Source organism: Hippopotamus amphibius, chromosome 3 (genome assembly GCF_030028045.1).
Source record: "Hippopotamus amphibius kiboko isolate mHipAmp2 chromosome 3, mHipAmp2.hap2, whole genome shotgun sequence".
Taxonomy (NCBI): Eukaryota; Metazoa; Chordata; class Mammalia; order Artiodactyla; family Hippopotamidae; genus Hippopotamus; species Hippopotamus amphibius.
The window spans coordinates 56605089-56624398 of record NC_080188.1 but is presented as its reverse complement, the minus strand read 5'-3'; the positions used below and the strand labels follow the sequence as shown (position 1 = coordinate 56624398).

Below are 19310 nucleotides of genomic sequence, written 5' to 3'. Positions count from 1 at the left end.
TACATTTAGTCATCACATCTCATTACTCTCCTCTAGTTTGTGACAGTTTCTCAATCTTTCCTTGTTTTTCATGACCTGAATGGTTTTGTGGTATATTGGTCAGGCATTTTGTAGAATATTCCTTAACTTTCACGTGTCTAATGTTTTTCTCATGATTGGAGTGAGGTGACAGGTTTTTGGAAAGAATGTCACGGGGTGAAGCACCCTTCTCATCACATCATATTGTGAGTACATGCTATCAACATGACTAATCCTGATGATGTTAACTGTATCAGTTTTTGTTTGCCAGGTTTCTCCATTGGAAAGTTACTATTTTTCCATTTCCAAACCCTATTCTTTGGAAGCGCGTCCCTAAGTCTTGCTCTCACTCAAGGGGGAGAGGGCATGTTGAGGAACTAATTTTCATTTCCTGGAAAGGGGAGTATCTACATACATATATTTTTGGAAATCATCTGTAAGAAAATTTTATTTGCTCTCCTTTGTTTATTTATTTATTCACTCATTCATTTATATTGGTATGGACTCGTGTGTTTATTTTGTACTTTGAATTGTAATTCCCTGCCACATTTTTTATTTTGTTGCTTAAATTTTTCTAGCTTTGGCCATTGGGAACTCTTTCAGGTTGGCTCCTGAGTACCTTTGACATGCCTCTGTGTTTTTGTGTTTTGAGCCTTCTGGCACCACAAGATGCTCTGGGCTCCTCATGTATTTGTCCTACTCCAGCCCTAGAATCAGCATTTCTCTAAGAAGTCCTCATTCCTTTACTGGAGAATGACATTTGGGTGAAATTTTATAGTGAGTTAGAGCCTAGGGTAGACTTAGACAGAGCTCAGACAATTTTCACAATAGTGATCAAAAGCATGATCCGAAGTCTAGGAATTTTACCGGAAACCACCCCACGGAGGAATTTTATGAAAATTCCACCAAAGGCATTTAAGTGAATTATAGGATTGAAGAACAGTACTCATATTATATCGTCTTGGAAATTTTCATTAGCGTGAGCAGGATTTATCAAACTGACAGTGTATTAAATCTCTATGATTCATACATGAGGGGCGTTGCAGTGGAATTCAGTGGACTCTGAGGACAGCTTGCATGAGCTCTGCTGGAACTTAGGTAAACAGGAGCAAAATCTAAAAGTAATACATAGAGTCATGCTTAAGAGAAATTCTAAGGTTAATTTTAAAACTCTTTTTTCTCTGGATTAATAATTATGCTATGATTCCTGAAAGTGTCTGACATACTAGTTATATTTCAAAAAAAGGTGGCATGCATAGTCACAGTCACTGCAAAGAGTGTGAAGACATATAAGAAAGTACTTCTGCCTTCCAGGAAGGTAAATAATACAAGGAAACACTATGTGGTAGAAAAGACAAGTATTAATGAAGAGCCTTGGGAGCTGTACGGTAAATAAATTCAGTGGCTATGGCAACAGGATCCCTGTGGAGGCAGTAGAGGGCTGTATATTTAGAGGCACCAAGAGCCCATGATTCTAGGCAGATGGTTGTGATGTATCTGTGAGGGGGGAGGGAAACTGAGATAGTGAAAGAGATTGCTTCCTCTCTTTCTCATGGGAGAAATATACTCACCAGTCAGGGAGCAAATGAGATTGAGTCCGTGGGACATGAAGTCCGCAGATGGTGGGAAAATCAAACAGTAGGACCATGAGTAGGAAACGATACCTCGGTGAAATATGTTTGTTTAGAAACCTTTGGCTCTAAATTGCTCACACACTTTATTTTACAGTATATTATTCAGGGTCAGGCCACAGAGTGGCTTAGAAGAAACTAGAGCCAAGAACTAGGAAGAACAAAGATATATCCAGAGCAAATATTCAGTCTTATGAAATCTTAGTAGGGTGGATATTTAGCCAGCTAGTTAGGAGTCTCAAAAGAATGAGTGCTGATGGAGTTCTCTATTTTGATTTTCCACTAAACTCTCAGTGCCTGACTTTTTTTTTTTCAGGTCTTGAATAATTCATTTTAAAACTTTATCATGGTAAAATATACATAACATAAAAGTTACCATGTTAATAATTTTTAAGTGTACAGTTGAGTAGCACTAAGTACATTCACGTTATTGTGCAACCATCACCCCTATTCATATCTAGAACTTATGCTTCATTCCATACTGAAACCAGGACCCATTAAACAGTTACCTCCCATTCCTCTCTCCCTCCAGCCCTTGGTAACCACCATTCTACCTTCTGTCTCTATGTATCTGACTACTTTAGGTACCTCATCGAAACAGCATAATATAATATCTGTCCTTTCGTGTATGGCTTATTTCACTTAGCATAGTGTCTTTCAAGTTTCATCCAGGTTGTGATGCTGTACTTTTATTCCTAAAGTAGTCATAGTCAAATTCTGCTGAATTTTTGCTTTTTTCCTGAGGCAATTTCACAGCCTGAGGTAAATAGAAAGACACATGAAACGCACATTGGAGGGGAAGAGTGTGTGGCATCCGTAGTAGGGGCAGGATATTGATGCCCCAGATCCCATGGCTACCAGAGATAGAGTTGGAGATTGAGGACCAGGCATAGCACTAGGGATATGGATAATGGAGGACCAAATCCCAAGGCTGAGGCTGGTGATATGAGGCTAGAATGCTGGACTGGGGCAGAGATATTAGATGAGAAGAACCTAGAATCCTGTGCATCCCAGAGTTGTAATGCATGTGGAGGTGACTGTGGATTCAGAAGGGTGAAGGGAAAGCCTCCAGTGAGTGACTCAGTTGCCGAGGAGGGGGAGACCACTCTGGCTGGCTGATGCAGCAAAGTTTTTATAGAAAAGTTGGTATATAAAGTGGGTAGAATTTGGACAGGCAGAGAGACCTGGGGTGATGGTCTTCTCAGAAGAACTGGCATTAGGAGAGATAGGGAGGTGGATGCTGCAAGATGCTTTCAGAGCTGAATAGCCCAATTTGACCAAGGCTGCAGAGGGTTTGTAAGGAATTCAGAAGAAGATAGAAGTAGGTTGATGATGCTGGTTTACAAAGTACACTAGATAAATGATTTGGATTCTTTTGTAAGCAATGGGCATCATCAGAAAATGAACCAACTTTATCTTTTCCTTTGCCCTAACTGCCATAGCCTTAATCTTGACCGTAATTAGAATACTTTAGCCTTATAGTAGGTTAGCATACTTTACCTTACGGTAGGTTGGAAAATGTCTGCATCTCCTATAAGAATATAAACTTCCTGGAGGCAGAGCTGTTTTATTTAAGCTCGTGTCTCTCAGAGTATTAAGCACAATGTCTTAAACTTCCTAGTTCCTCAGTAAGCATTCTCTGATTCGAATGGTATTAAATTAGGGAGTTTTGATAGGCTAATAGGGTAAAATGGTCAAGGCTCTAATTTAGGAAGATTAATATGATGAGAATGTATAGAGAAATTGGAGAGGTTGACTGGTGGGGAAGCTTTTACAACACTGAAGTGGTGAGGTAACCGAAGGCATTTCTCTTCCAGGCCTGGACAAGAAGTGAAGGATTGAAGAGAAATCTAATATCAAATAACCAGGTCTTTACATGCCAGTAGACTTTCAGTGGCAGCTCAAAACAAGGGTTAGAAAGAAAGAAAAAAAGCTGAGGAATGAATCATCAGTTACTCCTGCTGCATATTTTCTCCTGTGGAATCCTGAACAAGTTACTTAGTATAAGGCCAATGAATATCATTTCTTTTTCTCGGAAATCATGGAAGCTGGTGCTTCCATAGAAAACTCTATCTCTATTAGTCAGAAAGTAAAATTAATCTAGCTGTTCTCATTTTGTATTTGGACTTGTCTGAGTAGTTGATGATCTTGTGGGTTCTTTGTCCTTTTTTTTTTTTTTTTGGCTGCACTGTGCAGCTTGTGGGATCTTAGTTCCCTGACCAGGGATCACACCCGCTCCCCCTGCAGTGGAAGCACAGAGTCCTAACTACTGGACTGCCAGGGAAGTCCCTTGTGGGTTTTTTTTTATAAATGTGTTTCCTTCTATCTGTGAACAGTAGAAAAAAACATATTTGGCAAGATTTTTGTTGGCACATGGAAGCACAGTGAAGTGTTTCCTAGTTATATAGAAATAAGATTATTTGCTGAGAGTTAAGCCTATAAAATTTACCCACAAGCAGTAGCTTAGCCACCTGTACAAGTAAACCATGAGAGATTGCCTGTAAATCTGGATCTGAAGAGTTTGGACAGGCTTTAGGGCATACACATTTCTCTGCAGTGCTTTGGCACAAGAAAAATCACAGCACTTCATTTTCCAAATCTAATGAAGTCCAGCTCTAAGCCCCCTCTCATGAGTGGGGCTGGCTGTGAGTTACCAAATGTCAATCATTGTTGAGGGCTCCTCCCCTTTCCTAAAGATTTATCTCTAGTAACTGCCCAGAAGCTTGTTATCTAACCCCCTGGGTCCATTTTGAAGATGTGTCTCCTCTCACTCTTTCTCACTGGTTGATGGGATCTTTTGCTGAGGCTCCTTGGCCTGGTGTCGAGCCTCCTTCTCTTGCTGTGCAGCTTTAGCCTCCGCCAACCCTGGGCGCTTTGTGCTGGGAGAGCCCATGGCTTGACATCTGTGACAACCCCATATCCTGTCCCCATTCCATGTTGGAGATGCTTCCCCCTCCCCGGTGGCAGCTTCTATCATCTCTTCTCCACACCACTTCCACTGGGGAATTAAGCTGAATCTCCTCCAATCTACCTCAAACACAAGCTGTTTACTTCCTTCCTGGTGAGGGAGGCAAGGAGCTAAACTTTTAGAAACCAATGCTTCCTTTCCTGCAGCGGGCGGGGAAAAGAAATTGCTATGTTTCCTTGGTGAGTCTATAGCAATAATAACAATATCAACAACTATAGGAAAATAACCAATAATAGCAACCACCACCTCAAAACAATCCCAAAGTATCAATTTTTTTCTCTTATTAACTCATCTGATTGCACACCACACACTGCAATCAAGGGCATCTCGGTATATTCTCAGAGTAAGGGGTCTTAAACATGACTGTAATGTAATAGGCTCAAATAGAATCAATTGCTTTATACCTTGCTTAGCCAAAGGCTGGGTAACCTCTGAATTTGATAAACAAATGGAATCTAGAGAAAAGGTAGCCAGCAAGGGAGAATTTTTTCAGTAAATTTCCAGCACTCTTGAATTTAAATGGTTTGATCATGCTGGCAGGTTACATTTCATACACATTTTGTTATGGTGGAAATGGATGCACTAATTGTTAGCTTGGCAGTTATGAAGCTCTTCCAACTCCCTACCTTTGTTCTGATTTCTTCCTTCCTGGTCAGTTCCAGATCCTGCATGGCTGAGATCTCATCATGGTGGTAAGGCAGCCCTGGGGTCTCACCCAGTGGCCAGCCAGCCTAAGTAGCACTTCTCATCTCACCTAATTTAGCTACATCCAAGTTCAGAAAAGACTTCTTTGTTTGTATTACAATCACTACAGAAAAAAATACATTTGAGTTTTGGTAGATTCTTGGTTTCCCACTAGGTGGTGTGGTGCACGTTGGTGAGACTGATAGCTGCTTTTCCCATGAAATGGAAATGTTCCAGTCATCCATTCATTCACGCAAGAAGTATTTACTGAAAGTCTAGCACGTGCTAGGCCCTGTTCGAAGTGTTGGAACTTCAGCAACGAATCAGGTAGATATGGTTTCTGTCCAGGGGGCTTATAAATTAACCCAAATCATTTCTTGACCTTTTGTCTAAATCTCTCTCTCTCTCTGTCTCTTTTTTTGAGTCCTCACCCAGAAGCTTCTAAACATCAGGCTGCTTGTGTTTGAATCCATTGCGGATTCCATGACCCTAGCTAGGTTTGAGAACCATCATTACCGAAAACATTCTAATCACGTAAAATTGGAATTGTGGTAGTGTCTGAACCATACATGGGTGATGGAAACCATCGACAAGCATTATCGGATGTCAAGTAGGAATTTTCTTTTTGCTGCGTAACTACTGTTAAGGCCCAAACTGAAGACGGAAGGTGCAATGTGGTCCCTATCCTAAATTTATGGACTCACTAGTAGATGGGGTCACGCCCTGTGGAACTCACTGAGAGGCCTACGGTTAGAGAACAGGCTCACCCACCCATGACTCCCAGGAGACTTCAGGAGAGAGGAAGACAGCCTTTTAGGGAGTGGATGTACAAAGCCATTCCTTCTCTCAAGTCAAGGGTGTGAGGGAGGGGAGCTCAAGTAAATCACTTGAGAAGAAAAGTAAACAGACATTTTGTTCCCTGGCTGTATGACCTTCTTAAGTAGCAGACTTGCTGATGCGCCTTGTGTGCTATGGGAATGTGGGGAAAGAGAATTGGCTGGAAATGGCATGAGTGGAACAAAATCCAGATGGAGAGGGGGCCTCCTTCTTTAAAGTGGAGATGAGGAAGTCCTCACATGCCTGTAGACCTGAGAGTTGGCTCTGAGAAATATATAAGACTCGGAGCCACAGTTGTCCCAAGATTGATGCAGTGTGGGGGCAAAGAGGGACCCACATGTGGGGGAAGGCCACCAGGGCAGCATCTGCTAAGGGATGTAAACAAACTTCTTTCCAGAGGGGAACCTTGGAGCCATCACTCATCCTCCCTGAGCCCATAGACAATAGTCCAGATTAGTAGTTATAGTCAACTGAGGAGAGGATGAGAGTTTGCTCAGTTCCAAGAGGAGATAGATACTCGTGCTTCCTCCCTGACCCAATTCTAAAGGAGCTCACACCTAGAAGAAGGAGGGGGTAGAGTTGACAAAGAGCCAGAACTCATTCTACCTCCTCCCTCCCCCTGCTTCCCCTCCCCCCGCCAAACTCCCTCAGCTTTTAGTCCAAAACTGAAAGTCTGACCTCTTCTGGGTCATGGGACAAGTAGGATTTTGATGGAAAATACAATTGAAGTGTGTAAGTAAACAGGACCGAGTCTGAAATAGCTGAATGAGATTGTTGTAATAACCATATTTGTTTGAAAACACATAACTAGGCAAGATGTATTTGGGGAGCTGCTGCTCAGCAGGAAAATAGTGTGTATTTGGGAAACATTGGAAAAATAAAACTAAAACTATTATATATCCATAATAAGTTTATATTATTTAATAAAGATTTTGCTTAAATTTTTTTGAATAATTATATATGCCCATGTTACAGAATTCAAAGGATATAAAAAGATAAAAGCAGATTAGCTTTTTTCCCCTTTCCTCCCCCTCCAACCATGCACTTCTTATGTTTCTTCCTTAAAATATCACAGAATTGCTTTATATTAAAGTTTCCAAAAGTAGTCATGTAGTTCTATATCAATTCTATAGCATTGATGAATGTATATAAGATATATATGGGCTAGATACATTTCCACATTGTAGGATTATTTTTTGGAAGCTGTTGCCAGACAAGCATCATCTTGTCCTCATTATTTCTTTGTGACCCAGTGAATCTCAGTGTTTAAAATTCCTGAGAAACAGATGTTTAGAATATCCTCAGGTTTTTCCTTTTTAATTTTGAATCTTTGAAACAGCTACTCCAATATTATGTCTTATTGATTTGCTTATTCCTATATCACTGTCTATATTTTGCTTATTCAAATAAAATAGCTTTATTCATCAAAGGTTTTAAGTCCTATTTAGCTTCAGAAGGAACGCTAAGTGTTCCTTAACTTTCTGCCTCCTCTAATCATTCAGGAGTCTGTGTAAGTCATGAAACCTCTATATTTGGTTTTCTCAGCTATGGAACTCAATAAAGACAGCTTGCTCTCTTCTGCTTTATATGGTGGGAAAACCTTCATTAGCCATGACTGTCTTTGTCATGGTAAATTTCAAGAAACTGACTTGTTTTAGTGACTGATCAGGGTGTGGGTGGGGTTAAAAAAGTTTTCATTGGCCTAAGGCCAAATTAGAATCTAGGTAACAGGATTATAAACCTGGAAAGCTCCTCAACTCTCATCCCTCAAACTAAATTGGATTTAACCACTCTGTTTGCTTGTTTCTTCACGTTCAAGCTCCTTAAGGACAGATACTGTAAATTATTTATTTTTCATACTTTACAACACAAATCAGAGTGTTTTGTGCATTGTGGGTGATGAATAAACTATTTGTAGAGTGATGGGCTAAGGAGTTTTGCTTTAATTCAGTAATGGATAGGGAACTAAAACAACAATACCCCAAAACTAAAATAACTAATTCAGTAATAGAAAGGGGGGAGAGTTTAAATAGGAGCATTACCAGACCAGAAATGTGTTTAGAAAGGTGAGTGTGGTACAGGGCTACCAGATTTAGCAAATAAAAATACAGGATGTCCTGTATTTTATCTGGCACCTGTGGTATGGTGTTAATATAGCCGGTATAGAAACAGACTCACAGACTTGTGGTTGCCAGGGGGGAGGGGAGGAGGGAAGGTGATGGACTGGAAGTTTGGGATTAGCAGATGCAAACTGTTACATTTAGAATGAATAAACAACAGGGTCCTACTGCATAGCACAGGGAACTATATCCAGTCTCCTGGGATAAACCATAATGGGAAAAGAATGTGAAAAAAAGAATGTATGTATGTATAAAAATTATACATCTCTCCTGTATAGATTGAGTAGAAACAGAATAGTGATAGCTAGGGGAGTACTGAAATTATTGTGGGAGAGAAGGTTGCGGACAACAGATATGCAAGGACTGGATTTGGGGCACACTGTGGAGGTGGAGAATGGGCAGGACTTGCTGACGGCATGTGAGAGGGGAGAGAGAAGTGAAATCCAAAGTGATTTCTGCAAGGTTTTCAATTTGGACTACTAAGTCAATGACTGCAGAAAAATGATCTCCAAAAAGCTGAAAGGAGACCATGTTTGTATGGGGAGAGGAAAAAGATCGAGAAAGAAAATAACTTCAATGTAAACCTTTTTGAATTTACAATTGAAAATGACCAGAAGATATTTAGAAATACTGGATTAGAACCAGGGAGAAGTTTGGTAGGTATAGACACAAGCGCCTTTTGAGAAGGATTCTGGGAGGCAGTGGGTAGAAGGGCTTTACTGTCGTGTACCTGGTTGTGGACCAGGGAAAGACATGCATCTCCTGATGCTGCATTTGGATCAAGAAACAGAGGAGCCAAATGTATATAAACATTCCATTAAACAATGGTGTATATATTTTTAGTGTTGCTTTTTTTGTTTTCAAAATAGCGATGTAAGCCTGAGTATAACAGGGCAGTTGGTAAAGCAAGAATGTTTTCTTGCAGAACCTTACCAGAGTCCCTGACAGTTTTGCCCTCAGTGTAGAGAACAAAGGGCAAGGAAAAGCCTTAACAGGTGATGCTGCTCCTGCTTTCATCTCTCCTGGCTTTCTTAGGGTGTGTATTCTTGCATAAATACACGGAGGACTTAGAGTAGGGGTGTGTGTGTGTGTGCCTGTTCAGGTATGTGTGTGCCTGTGCACGTGTGTGTCCCACCATAACGCTTCTACAGTTTTGCAGTGGTGATCAATAAATATTTATTGAAAAAAAAGAATGAACAAATGAATGAATCTTCAATAAATAACTGGAGATACAGCTGTACTAATAGTATCAACATAATGGTAATAAAGTAGATATTCTGGAAATTTAGAAAATTCATTATTTCCCATGAGTCTTTAGAGGCCTCAAGGAAGAATTTTGTGGAATTATGTTAGAAAAGCGTAGAAACTGGAGAACAGTCCAAAGTATCTATTCCAGCCCTGCCAGGTTTTCTTCCATCAATGCATAAATTCCTGACTGCACATAGTGACAAAGCCTTTGTGTAGCAGGATTGGAATTTTCCCTCCCATGAGGACAGCATGGGATGTCAGCACCTGTTTAGAGTGGGCTTTTCCATTTTGAGGAGTTCCAAATGGGAAGAATTGGATAAAAAGTATGAACTAGTGCATGAAACGAAGTCCCCAGAGGTAGAAAAATCAGACTAAAGGGTCAGCTTCCCCTATAGGTTACTCTTCCCATCTTTTCTCTGTCAGCAATTAGATTTTGATAATCTGAGAACTAAATACAAATGGAAGGGTTTAAATGGGAACCAGAATTAAAGAAACAAAACCACAACCTCTATAAAGACTCCAACAAAAACAAGAGAAAAGAGAAAAAAGAAAAAAAAAAGGTTTAAGTGTTTGGAGCTCCATCTTCTGGTCATGAAACAAGATAGAAGTGCAATGTGATGTTAATCATAAAAGCTAAAATGTATCGACAGGAACTGTGTTAAATGTATTATCTCATTTAATTTATCTGTTATGTCAAACAAATTACAAGCTCTTGAACTCAGAAATAAAGGCTCTCATGATCTGGCTCCAGCCTCCTGTTGTATCTCCATTCATTCATCCATTTTAACAAGCACCTGGTTGAGCCTACCAGGTAAACAGTACTGGCTGGGCTCCGTGGGAAGCGCAAAACCATCAGTCTTGGCACCTGCTTAAGGAACGACTCTTTTATTTGCATGCAATCAAAAGAACAGGTCGGTTATTTTACATTTAGTATAAACTACACAAATAGTACATGGATAATGCTCTCCCCAAATTAAAACTTGACAGAAATGGGTAAATTTTACTCTGACTGGTACCCCAGCCATAATCCTCTCTTCCTCCCACCAATAACCACAGTTACAGGTTTGCAGATGTTAAGCTGTGATATATATGTAAAAGCACATATAGAAGTTGTTTGGTACTTCTTGTGAACTTGAATGGGGCATATGTATGTATGAATGTGTTTTGCAAAAACAGTAAAATACTGTAGTACCACTGTATGCAGTTGCCTTTTGCCCCAAGATTCAATGCATCTTGGGGGATTTACCCATGATGTTACCTGTATCTCTAGTTTATTCTTTTTAATAATGACATACTATTTCATGATATTTAGCCTGTCTCCTTTTTAGGCTTGTTTGCAGAATTATAAGCAATACTTGTAAAGATTCTTATGCACATGGATATTTGTCTAGAGGATATACTGAGAAGTGGGATTGTTGAGCCATGGAGTAGGTGTATTTTTGGTTTGATAGACACTGATTATTGCCCTGTGAAGGGGCCAATGTAACGAGAGGCTGTTTTCCCACATTTCTTTGTCTGCACATCTGCCAACACTTGATATAATCAAACTGTTTTTTTTTTTTGTCATTCTGATAGCTAAGAACTGGTATTTTATTATTGTTTTAACTTTTATTTTCTGCTTCTTTATCCTTTTATGCTTATTGACCATTTTATCTTTTCTTCTGGGAATTGCCTCTAATTTGGAAGTTTGTACCTTTTAATCCCCTTCACCTATTTCATCCATTCCCCTACCCCCTCTTCCCTCTGGCAACCACCAGTTTGCTCTTTGTATGTATGTATGTTTCTGTTTTGTTTTGTTTGTTCATTTGTTTTGTTTTTTATATTCCACATATAAGTTAAACATGTGGTTTTTATCTTTTTGTCTGACTTTTTTCGCTAAGCATAATACCCTGTAGCTCCATCCATATTGTTGCAACAGGCAAGATTTCATTCTTTTTTATGGCTGAGTAATATTTCATTGTGCTCCTTTTAAAAACACTGCTAATGGTATTATTTATAATGTGTAGTTTTTATTTATCAATCTAAATTATCAATCTTTTCCTGATATATATTTGTTATATATTCTCATGCATACATATTCTTATATTTTTATGTATATTGTAGCAAATGTGGGCAGGTCCTCAATCATATCCCCTTGGACCTTGCAACTTATACACAGGGTGTCTAAACTGTGTGTGCAAATAAACACACATACATGCATAATTGTTTTCTTTTAGTCTGTTGATACTTTGAAACTTTGCCCATGTTTGTTACAGAAAAACTTTTAGTGGAACAGTGGGTTCACAGCATATTTTTCAGTATCTCTTCCGTATCTAGTATAGTACTAGGCATTATGGTATAATGGCAAGAGACCTATGAAAGAAGAGAAATGTATGAGACATCTCAGGCAGGAATTCACATTTAAGAGAATAAGTGCTAAAAAGGAAACTGTTACAAAATAAGTTATTAGAGTAGAAAATTTACTTGAAAAATTGTTTTTTGCTGAAGGTCATAGAGGAATGATAAGAACATGGTGTTGGTTAACCAGAAAAACTTCCAGAAAGGTTGGATCAAAATGAAGATGTGATAGGAGATATTTGGCAGAGAGCAGTGGGCAGAGAACTTTGGTTGGTATGAAAAAATAGTGTAGGGACAAGAATTAGCATGTTGTGTCATGGGGAACGCAGAGTGGATGGGCTTTGCTGGTGGGAAGGCTCTGTTGGGGACATTTAATCGGGGGGGCTCTAGACAAACTGGCACTTCCTTCCTACCCATCCCTCACCCCAGGCAGTCGTCGTGGGTCTCACTGCCAGCTCTCACTTAGGAGCGCACGCATTCAGGCGCAGATGATGGTGATTTAAGGTTTGGAAAGGCAAAACAATTAAAGGGCGGGGTGGGAAGAGGAGGAAGAGAGGAAAAGGTTTTTCTAGTTAAGATACAAATGTGAGCAAAGGCACAGGTGTGAAGGTTGAGGGACAATTTGGAGAAAAGACAGTGGTTTCATTTGGCTGGCACAGTAGAGTTCCTAATGGTTTTTTTTTTGATGAAAATTTCCTGTTAATAAGAAATAAATCAATGGGCCCCTACATAATAGTGACTGCATTGTTAATGCCTTTGAGAAAACATGTGGTGATAAAATATGCTTTTTTTTTTTTTTTAATTTTTTAAAAATTTTTTTATTATTTTTTTGGGGGTACACCAAGTTCAATCATCTGTTTTTATACACATATCCCCGTATTCCCTCTCTTCCTTGACTCCCCCCCCTCGAGTCCCCCACACCCTCCCCGCCCCAGTCCTCTAAGGCATCTTCCATCCTCGAGTTGGACTCCCTTTGTTATACAACAACTTCCCACTATCTATTTTACAGTTGGTAGTGTATATATGTCTGTGCTACTCTCTCGCTTCGTCTCAGCTTCCCCTTCACCCCCCGCCCCCTCCCATACCTCGAGTTCTCCAGTCCATTCTCTGTATCTGCGTCCTTGTTCTTGTCACTGAGTTCATCAGTACCATTTTTAGATTCCGTATATGTGAGTTAGCATACAATATTTGTCCTTCTCTTTCTGACTTACTTCACTATGTATGACAGATTGTAGTTCTATCCACCTCATTACATATAGCTCCATCTCATCCCTTTTTATAGCTGAGTAATATTCCATTGTGTATATATGCCACATCTTCTTTATCCATTCATTTGTTGATGGGCATTTAGGTTGCTTCCATGTCCTGGCTATTGTAAATAGTGCTGCAATAAACATGATGGTACACATTTCTTTTGGGATTATGGTTTTCTTTGGGTATATGCCCAGCAGTGGGATTACTGGATCATATAGAAGTTCTATTTGTAGTTTTTTAAGGAACCTCCAAATTGTTTTCCATAGTGGCTGTACCAACTTACAGTCCCACCAACAGTGCAGGAGAGTTCCCTTTTCTCCACACCCTCTCCAACATTTGTTGTTTCCAGATTTTGTGATGATGGCCATTCTGATCGGTGTGAGGTGATACCTCATTGTGGCTTTGACTTGCATTTCTCTGATGATGAGTGATGTTGAGCATCTTTTCCTGTGTTTGTTGGCCATCTGTATGTCTTCTTTGGAGAAATGTCTATTTAGGTCTTCTGCCCATTTGTGGATTGGGTTATTTGCTTTTTTGGTATTAAGCTTCATGAGCTGCTTGTATATTTTGGAGGTTAATCCTTTGTCCGTTGTTTCATAGGCAATTATTTTTTCCCATTCCCATGTTGGAGAAGTTTTCCACTATAACCTCTTCAAATATTTTCTCAGACCCTTTCTTGTTTTCTTCTTCTTCTGGGATGCCTATAATTCGAATGTTGGTACGCTTAATGTTATCACTGAGGTCTCTGAGACTGTCTTCTATTCTTTTTATTATTTTTTCTTTTTCCTGCTCTGTGGCGTTTATTTCCCCCATTCTATCTTACAACTCACTTATTCGTTCTTCTGCCTCAGTCATTCTTTTACTATCATTACTCTGAATTCTTTTTCAGGCATTTTTCCTATTTCCTCCTCATTTATTTGGTCTTGTGGGTTTTTTTCCTGCTCCTTTGCCTGCATGGTGTTTCTTTGTTTCCTCATGGTTGTCCAAACTTTTGGGGTTGCTTGTCCGGTTATGTTGGGCTCCTTGTGGTCCTTTCTGGTGTCCGAGGCCGTCTGCTGGTGTTCAGCTGGTTCTCTGTGGGAATTACTGCGTCCTTCCGTGCATTCCCAATGCATCTGTGGAGCGGGATGCACTCCACGTCCCTCTACTTCGCCGCCATCTTTTCTCCTGATAAAATATGCTTTTCAACAATTGTTTTTAAGTTAACATATACAGCAGAAATTTATTTAGTTTACAGAGAATAACTGGACTTACGTGAATTCTCAGACCCTACACTGTTCCAATACCTCCCAGGTCCTTGGTCGACAGCTTGGGCTCCGCTCGGGCTAGCATGCGGTTTCTGCAGGAAGGGTCTTCCTGTAGGGATTCATTCATTCATTCAGCATGTATTTATTGGATATCTACTAAGTACAAGGTACTCTTTTAGTCTCTAGGAATACAGCTGTAAAAGGAACAAAGACCTTCCTGTCAGGGAGCTTATATTCTGGTGGGAAGAAACAGACAATATAGAATATCACACAAATATAATATTTCAAATGGTGCTAAGTGTTATGGAGAATAGGGAGTACCTGGGTCGGCTGGGGGAATATTAGTTAAATAAAGTGGAGGGAGAAGAGCTCTCTAGTGTAGTGATATTTGAATAGACATTTGAATGAGTCAGAGAGACCATGTAGCACTCGGGTCACTGGAACTGCTATTGCAAAGCCTCAGAGGTGAGAACATGTTTGTTGTCCTTTAGTAACAGCAATAAGGCAGGTGTGGCTAAAGTAGGGTTAAAAAGATGGAGGATTGTGGTAGAGGATGGGGTCAGAGAGGTAGTAGTAGCCAACCACATCATATAGGGTCTTGCAGGCCATCATAAGTGCTTTGAAGTGAGATAGAAAGTGAGTGAGATAGAAAGAAGCCACTGGAGGACTTCAATTAGAATAGTGACATAATCTGACTTATATTTTTAAAGTATCACCATGGCTGTTTATGAAATAAATTATTAAGTAAGGAATTGAAACAGGAGACCAATTGTAGAAATCCAAGTTAAAGATGAATTATTAAATGGTTTTGATTGGTTGAATAAAATAAAGACTGAGAATTGACCCTTGGATTTGGCAACAGAGTTTACTGTGGAGTGTGTACTCAGTTTGGTAGGTATAACCTTTGACGATTTCATAGGGAAGTGATATCATCAGCATTATACTTTATGAAAATCTGTTTATTGGTAGCAGTAGATGGCAAGGATTGGGTTAAATGGAAAAGAATCTGAGGAAACAGAGACATTTCAGGTGCCCATTTTATTAAAAGATTATGAGGTAGCAAAGGGAAAGCACATTTTAGGGTCTGAAGTGAAAGAGCTAGACAATTGAAGGAATATAAGAGTGAGATCGAGACAGAAGAGTCAAAGCTAATTTTTTTGAAATTGCGTGACCAGAAAAATAAGAGCTCCGTTAACAGAAATGGGAAAGTCAGGAACAGAAGATGATGCCTTTAACTTTGTGTATCATGACTTTGAAGTTCTATACATCCAGGTTGATTTTAATACTCACCTTTAAATTATTGGTCTGTAATCCTCTATCAGTAGTCCCTGCTTTGAGACTTCAGAGGCATCTGGTAAACCATGATCTTCTGACTGGCAGAAAGTCACTTCACATCCTTGGTGGCCTGGGCACCTGGATCCCAGTCTTCTTCCGAGAGTGAACTTTTGTTTCTTTACTCTGTAGTCCATATTGATGATCCACATGGAGTTAGAGCCTCACAGAAGACTCCTTATTTTCCTTTGATTATGTGCTAGCTTTGGGGCCTGTGTAGTAAGTTTTGGTGAAGATATCCTTCAGAATGGAAAAGTAAGTCCAGAATGTGAAAGAGAAATACAAGTTGAAGATTGAAAGGTGGGAGTCATTTGCTATCCAACTGGGTAAGAATTACAAGGGAAAGAATATAAAAAGAGAAGAGTATTAATTACAGGTGCAGGAAGAAACCTGTGTAATAAGAAAGTTAATTTGAAAAATTGACGGGGTGGTGGGAGGACATGTACATTTAAAAGCTATTGAGGGACTTCCCTGGTGGCACAGTAGTTAAGAATCCGCCTGCCAATGCAGGGGACACGGGTTCGAGCCCTGGTCCAGGAAGATCCCACATGCCACGGAGCAACTAAGCCCATGCGCCGTAACTACTGAGCCTGTGCTCTAGAGCCTGTGAGCCACAACTATTGAGCCTGTATGCCTCAACTACTGAAGCCCACGCACCTAGAGCCCGTGCTCCACAACAAGAGAAGCCACTGCAATGAGAAGCCTGTGCACCACAGTGAAGAGTAGCCCCTGCTTGCCACAACTAGAGGAAGCCCAAGCAGCAACGAAGACCCAATGCAGCCAATAAATAAATAAATAAATAAATAAATTTATTAAAAAAAATAAAATAAAAGCTATTGAGAGCTTAAATGTTCTCACACAAGAAAGATAATAATTACTTGATGTAGCTAATGCTATGGTGGTAATCATCTTGCAATACATAAATTTATCAAATCAGCATGTTACATACCTTAAACTTATACAATGTTATATGTCAATTACATCTCAGTTTAAAACATTTTTAAAAGTTGAAAAAAGGGAAAGCAAAGAGGAAAATAAAAGCTATCAAGAGCATTTCTCAAAAAGAAAATGTTTTCTTTAGTCAGTCACCCTGATGGACCATATTGTAAAGGAGAATAAAATTCAGAATGCAAGAGTGGTCTAGGGGAGACATAAAGACAAACAAACAAGAAGGTTTGTGAGGCTTATGGGAGCAATCTGGAGGAAGAGGGTGAAGAACTCCAGAAACAGGGAAAAATTGGGAGATGGAAAAATTGGGAGATAGGAAAATGGGAGGGGATGGAGCGGATGTTGGAGTGGACAGGGGCAGGAATCCCAAAGGAGATGATCAGTGAGAAGTTTCTGATTGTGGATGTGGCTTTGGACTTTTAAGGACATAGCTTTCTTTTTTTTTTAAACCAAATTCCTTTGATTTTAGGATACTATGGATAATGTAATATACTGTCAATTTAATAAAAAATTTTCAAGAGAAAATATGACAGTAATTGTACAGATTGATTGTAAGATGATATCAAAATTCCAAGCACATTAAAATGGGAAAAATGTGTCTTTGAATAGCGGGAATACTGAATTCAATTTTATTTTTTATTTTTATTTATTTATTTATTTATTTTTTCATGTCAAAGGTCTTAGTTTATTAACTCTCTCATGAAAAATCTGCACAATCACCACAGATACAGTCACTGCAGAATCTTTACTCCTTCTGTTGTCCAATCTCCAGCTCACTTTTTGCCAGCACCAACATTGGCCTTTGCGGTCCCCCGACTTTCTTCATTCTGTTCTTGCGTTCCTTTCGCTGTTTTCTTGAGGTCTTTTGCTTCTCATACAGGCCATGTCTTGCAAGCCTATGTTTGGGCTCATTCTTCTTCGCGTAATCCAATGAATCATAAATCATGCCAAAGCCAGTTGTCTTGCCACCACCAAAATGGGTTCTGAATCCAAACACAAAGATGACATCTGGTGTGGTCTTGTACATTTTGGCTAGTTTTTCCCGAATTTCTGTCTTAGGTACTGTTGCCTTCCCAGGGTGAAGGACATCAATGACCATTTGTTTCCGCTGAAGTAGTCGGTTGGTCATGAACTTCCTGGTCCGGATAGTTACTGTGTCATTCATGACGGCGGCTGATCTTCAAGCAGCTAGGAAGGAAAAGAGGACTGTTTTTCTGAATTCAGTTTTAAATCTTTTGTTGTGTTGTACTGTGATATAGTACACTTTCTTACCTCATGTCATTGAAACGTCAATAAAGATGTATGATCACAGCTATAGTGTGATTAGATCTTGTGGGATTAGTGTTTTTGGAAAATTAGTGTTTGGGGATATTCTGTGTTGAGTCAATATGGAGTAAACCTAAGGAAAGACAAAGATGACGCTTGAGAATTCAGCAGAAGCAAGAAATCTGAGGAAGTGGCTCAAAGCAATGTAAGTTGCTTTAGAGTTCATGAAGATATTAGGGATGAGGTGGGAGATGCTGGTTTTCCATCATATTCAGGATAGGGATTCTTTCCATTGTAACTCACAGAATATATACAAAACTCTGCGGCAGTGGAAGGGGGTGGTGACTCTCTGGGGGACATCCAGCTTGTAAACATATGGATCAGACGCATTTAAGGAAGGAAAGGAGAAATGGAGATGAGAAAAGTAGTCATTGAAGAGGTAGAAGAAGGTCATTTCAGATTATTTCTAACAACTTGGATGACTTTATATCTCGACTGGTTAAGAGGTCATCAAATCCTCTGACTCTTAAGAGTTGCTCCTGTCCTGTAATGCAATTACATGTTCTTTCTTTGTCTCTTAAAAATTTTTTTTTATCGAAGGTTGGTTAATCAACTCCAAAAAGTTTTTACTTTCAAGTCAGGACAATGTTAACTTTGTGCTTTTTTGGGATGAAATGGGTGTGCTGTGCGGCATGTAAGATCTTAGTTCCTGACTGGGGATTGAACCTGTGCCCCCTGCATTGGGAGCACAGAGTCTTAACCACTGGACTGCCAGAGAAGCCCCAGATGTGAGTCTTTTTACCTTCCATGTAAACCTAACTAGATCAAACTGACCAAATTTTGTGGAAGTTGAAGAGTTCAACAGTGTACTTTCTGAGTGAAGGACAGTCATTTCATTCTCTGACGCAATGTGATGATGAATCCTGTTGCAATGTCTTTCAGAACCATGTGCACAATAATATATGTGTGTGTGTGTGTGTGTGTGTGTGTTGTGTTTTCTCTCTTATGACTATTAGTTCTCTTTGAAACTGTACATCCAGGGTAAGCTATGGATAGGTAGTATGGATTTACCCCAACTAATTGTAGGAGAATGGACCATTCTTATCAGCAGGGCTCTTTCTATTTCCTAATTCTCTTTCTGCTACACAGCAAGGGAGCATTAGGATATAGAGCTTGAAAAAGAGCCCCATGTCACTCAATAAAATGATATTTCAGTTTTATATGCCCAGAGTATATAGTGTAAATGATTCCTTGGTTTGGAAATATATAAAATCTTAGTATGTACTTAATATATAAATATAGTTGTATAGTTAGTTGAAAATTGTTGAGACTGTATATAAAATAGCATGCACTCCAACATAGTGCACATTTGAATTCAAGAAACATTGATTGTACTAAACTTTCAAGGTTATCAATTTAT

The 19310-nt window shown here is 39.5% G+C and overlaps 1 pseudogene across 1 annotated transcript; it reads right to left on the bottom strand.

Moving 5' to 3' along the window:
* Nucleotides 1-17293: 17293 nt before the first annotated feature.
* On the bottom strand, nucleotides 17294-17830 carry LOC130849244 (40S ribosomal protein S24-like; annotated as a pseudogene). The gene has a single exon (XR_009052707.1). The product of XR_009052707.1 is annotated as a 40S ribosomal protein S24-like (transcript).
* Nucleotides 17831-19310: the final 1480 nt, after the last annotated feature.